We start from the raw sequence: 5,512 nt of genomic DNA on the forward strand, positions 1-5,512 counted from the left end.
ACAGATTCCTGGGGCCTACCTGCAGAGATAAACTCAATTAGCCTGAGTTTCTGCCCAGGCATCTACACTCCAAGACATACCCCAGATGATTCTTACGTAAATGCTCCATAGACCACTGTTTAAGAAACACTCATTTAGATCCAGGTCCTATTTCAGTTACAGCAAAAATAGAGCTGTCTGGGAAGGCAGAACACCCATTCAGGACCTCCAAGGGTGGTAGTACCTCAGGGGGATAATCATGGTCAAAGGCACAAACCTTAGCTATGAAGAACAGTAGCACACTCTGATTAGTTTCCTGGGCTAACCCTGGTTACAAAGACAGCTTTATAACGAGCAATATAACTTTTAGTCAGACTATACTGGACCTTATTGGTTGCCCATACAGTATGGTACTGCAGAAAACCAATGGAATGTAAAATTATAATAATAAATTTGCTTCTTTAGCCTAGAATCAGAGTAAGGAGAAATAATTATAACGTAAAGTTTTAAGAGCTGTTGGCCTCAAAATATGACACATGGTATACTGCCAAAAGGAGAGGAAGAATTAGACCAAGTATAAATCTAAATGAGATAAACACACCAATTTAAAGATAAAGATTGTCAAATTGTGCTAAACAAACCAACTGTAGGTTTCCTACAGGAAATACACTTACAAATATGTTAAGAGTAAAAAGATATAAAAAGAGGTACATGTTAACAGTAATCAAAAGAAAGCTGGAGTGGCTATATTAATATCTGATTATATATCTTGGATATTAACCCCTTATCTAATACATGATTTGCAAATGTTTTCCCCTATTTTATAAGTTGCCTTTTCTTTGGTCATTTTGTTTTGTTTTGTTTTGGTTGATTGGTTTTTTACTCTGCATAGCTTTGTAGTTTGATGTAGTCCCATATGTTGTTGTTGTTTTAAGATTAATAATATTGGTAAATCCTTAGCTAGTCTTATCAAAAAAGAGAGACGGGTGGGGGGGTATGACAAAAATTTAAATATCTAGAATTGAAGAGGAGACATCACTACAGAAGCTAGTGAAATAAAAAAGATAATAAGGGAATATTATAAACAACTATATACCAATAAATTTGACAACTTAAGTGAAATAAACAAATACCTTGAAAATTACCAACTGCCAAGGCTTTCTCAAGAAGAAATAGACAACTTGAATAGCTCTATAGCTATTGAAGAAAATAATCGTGTACTTACAAATCTTTCCACAAAGAAAACTCAGGGCTTAGATGGCTTCACTGGGGAACACTACCAACATTTAAGGAAGAAAAAAAATCCCAATTCTACACAAAATGCTCCAGAAAATAGAGGAGAAAACACTTCACAAAACATTTGACAAGGCCATCATTATCCTACAGCCAAAATAGACAAAGATATGGCAAGAAAGAAAACTGTTAATATCTCTCATGAATACAGATACATAAATCCTTAAGATTTTAGCAAACCAAATTCATGCATAATACATCCTGACAAAGAATGATTTATTTCAAGGATACAAGATTGTTTTAATATACATATTCAAAAATCAAATATTTACCATATAATCAGACTAAAAAAAAAAAGGCTCACATGAACATCTCAATAGATGCAGAAAAGGCACATTTCAAAATTCAATATCCATTGATAACAAAAAACTTCAAACAAACTAGGAACAGAAGAAATTCTCCTCAATTTGATAAAAAGCATTTGTATAAACCTATAGCCAATACCATACCCAAAGGTAAAAAACTGAATGCTTCTCTAAGACTGAGAATGAGGCAAGGATGTCTACATCATCACTTCTACTAAACATTGTATTAGATGTCCTAACAAGAGCATTACATCAAGAAAAAGAAATAAAAGGCATACAGATTGGAAAGGAAGATAACATGATTGTCCGGGACGAAAATTCCAAGTAATTTATGAAAATATCTTAAAGTTTAATATCTGAGTTAGCAAGATCGCAGGATACATAGTTAACACAGCGATCTGTTATAGTTCTATTTGTTAGCAATGAACAACTAGAAATTTAAATATCTCATTTACAATAATATCAAAAATTTGAAATATTAGGGATACAGCTAACAAAATACGTGTAAGACCTACACTCCAAAAAAATTCCAAAACATTGCTGAGAGAAATTTGAAAACACTAAAATAGGGGCACCAAGGTGGTGCAGTAGGTTAAGTGTCCGACTCTTGGGTTTCAGCTCAGGTTGTGATCTCAGGGTCGTGAGACTGAGCACCACGTTGGGCCCTGTGCTCATCACAGAGTCTGCTTGAGGTTCTCTCTCTCCCTCTCCCTCTGTCCCTCCTGCTCATGTGTTCTCTCTCTCTCTCTCTCTCAAATAAATGAATGATGGGCATTAAAGAGGGTACATGATGTGATGAGCACTTGGTGTTATATGTTGTATGTATGATGAATTACTGAACTCGACATCTGAAACGAATGATGTACTATATGTTGGCTAATTGAATTTAAATAAAAAATTTTAAAAATAAAATAAAATAAATGGGAGAAATAAATCATGCTCATGAATCAGAAGTTTGTATTTTTAAGATGTCAATTCTCCTCCAAATCCATCTGTAGATTCCCTGCAGTCTTTATCTAAATCCCAACAGATTTTAGCAGAAATTATCAAACCGATTCTGGAATTTATATGTAAATTCAAAGGATCAAAAATAGCTAACATAACATTATAAAGAAGAACAAGATTGGGGACTTATACCACCTGATTATAAAACTTAATATAAACCCAGAGTTAATCAAGAGTGTGATATTGACATAAATACAGATGAACAAATTTAATGTAATAGGGAATCAAGAAGTAGACATAGACACATATATAGTAAATTGATTTCCAAGGTAGAGGTTCGGGTAATTCAGTAGAGAATAATTATATTTCAACAAATGATGTTGGGACCCTGTATTGCTATATGCAATAAAATGAGCCTGTATCTTTATCTCACATGATGCGCATATAACTCAAAGCAGATTATAGATGTAATCATAATGGATCAAATTTTAAAACTGCTAAAATAAAATATAGGAAAAATCTGTGTGACCTTGAAGAAGAAACAGATTTATTTGATGAAATATAACAAGTATGAAATATGTTTAAATGATAACTAATATTAAATTAAACATATTTACTCTTCAAGAAACTCCGTTAAGAAGATAAAAAAGCCAGAGTAGGAGGAAACATTTGCAAAACCTGTATCTGATAAAGAGCTTGTATTCTGAACGTATGCAGAACACTTAACAGTTGATAATAAGAAGATCGACAACCCAATTTTTTAAAAGAGCAAAAAATGCAAACAGAAACTCCATCAAATAAGCACATTATAAGATGCTTAGCCCCATGATTTATTAGGGAAATGCAAACGAAGACCACAATTACATATCCGTACACACCCAACCCAATACCTAAAATTTCAAAGAATGACAATTCCAAGTCTGGGCAAGGATGAGCACCAACTGACTCTCACATATCACTAGTTAGAAGGAAAAATGATATAACTACTTTGGAAAACAGTCCAACAGTTTCATATTAAATTAAATACACATGGCCTTTCTCTGCAGGCACCTTCACGTTGGTGGCCTTCTGCTACATGCTGGCGCTGCTGCTCACCCCCGTGCTCGTCTTCTTTGCCATCTGGCACATTGTAGCATTTGATGAACTGAACACTGATTATAAGAATCCTACAGACCAGTGTAATACCCTGAATCCTCTTGTACTTCCAGAGTACCTCATCCATGCTTTCTTCTGTGTCATGTTTCTTTGTGCAGCAGAGTGGCATAAACTGGGTGTCAATCTGCCCCCCTTGGCATAGCATATTTGGAGGTGTATGAGTAGACCAGGGTTGAGTAGACCAGGACTCTATGACCCTACAGCCGTCATGAATGCAGACATTTTAGCGTATTGTCAGAAAGAAGGCTGGAGCAAATTAGCTTTTTATCTTCTAGCATTTTTTTACTGCCTATGTGGCATGATCTATGTTTTGGTGACCTCTCAGAATAACACACAGAACTGGTCTAAAGTGCATGCAAAAAGCCACCAAATGAAGGGATTCTGTCCAGCAAGAACCTGTTTCCAAGAGTAGCCTATGGAATCTGATCAGTTACTTTAAAAAAGATGACTCCTTATTTTTTAAATGTTTCCACAGTTTTTGCTTGTGGAAAGATTGTTTTCATATGTTATACTCGGATAAAGAATTTAAAGGGAATTATATAAAAATTAATATAAAATGATGACCTCTGGTGTTGACGGGTTTGAACTTGCACTCCTTAAGGAACAGCCATAATCCCTTGAATGATTGCATTAATTATTGACTATCCTTGGTCCATTGGAAGCTTTCGTTATATATAGGAACTTGTAGGGCTCATTTTGGTTTTATTGAAATGCCATCTAATTATAAATTAGCTGTAGATATCAGATGCTTCTGATGAACTGAAAATATATATCTGATGTGTGGGAAACTTCATGGGTTTCCTCATTTATCTGTATGTGATTATATATGGACACATTTACAAAATACGAAGAGTGGGATTTTTTTCCCCTTCAACTTGAATATTATCCCTATATATTGCATGAATGAGAGATTTCCCATGTTTCCATCAGAGTAATATACTTGCTTTAATTCTTAAGCATAAGTGAACATGATATAAAAATATATGTTGAATACTTGCGAAGAATGCATTTAAAGTTATTTTAAATGTGTTTTAATTTGTAAGATACCACTTATTAAGAAATTGGCTATTATACTTAACTGTTCTAATCTGGTGGTAAAGGTATTCTTAAGATTTTGCAAGTACTTTAGATTTTCAAAACTGAATGAGAGAGAACACTGTATAACCATCCTGCTATTCCTTTAGTGCAATACAATCAAACTCTGAAATAAAAAATAAATAAATAAATAGGAGCGCCTTGGTGGCTCAGTCATTAAGCGTCTCCCTTCAGCTCAGGTCATAATCCCAGGATCCTGGGATCGAGCCCCACATCGGGCTCCCTGCTCGGCGGGAAGCCTGCTTCTCCCTCTCCCACTCCCCCTGCTTGTGTTCCCTCTCTCGCTGTGTCTCTCTGTCAAATAAATAAATGAAATCTTTAAAAATAAATAAATAAATAAATAAATAAATAATACATACATACATACATACATACATACATACATATATACCTACATACATACTTACTATATGACCCAGAAATGTCAGTCCTGGGTATGTCCTCTCCCCCTCCCCCCAAGAAAACCCATGCATCTATACCAAGACTTGTTATGAATATTCGTACTAGTTTTATTCATAGTAGGCAAACACTGGAAATAACCCAAATTCCTCAGATAGTGACGGAGAAGGAAACTGTGCTGTATCTATACAATAGATTACTACTCAGACAGAAAAAAGAATTACTTATATCGGCAGCAGCATGGATGAATCTGAAAAGCATTTCGCATGCTAAATAAAAGAAGGGAGAGGGGCGCCTGGGTGGCTCAGTTGTTGGGTGTCTGCCTTCGGCTCGGGTCATGA

The 5,512-nt window shown here is 35.0% G+C and overlaps 1 pseudogene; it reads left to right on the top strand.

Moving 5' to 3' along the window:
- The first annotated feature begins 3,591 nt into the window (after positions 1-3,591).
- LOC114201309 (protein cornichon homolog 1 pseudogene) lies at positions 3,592-4,089 on the top strand (annotated as a pseudogene).
- The last annotated feature ends 1,423 nt before the right edge of the window (positions 4,090-5,512 follow it).

The sequence above is a fragment of the Eumetopias jubatus genome, unplaced genomic scaffold, assembly GCF_037043125.1.
Source record: "Eumetopias jubatus isolate StellerSeaLion01/CBP00866 unplaced genomic scaffold, mEumJub1_p1.0 scaffold_2, whole genome shotgun sequence".
Classification (NCBI taxonomy): domain Eukaryota; kingdom Metazoa; phylum Chordata; class Mammalia; order Carnivora; family Otariidae; genus Eumetopias; species Eumetopias jubatus.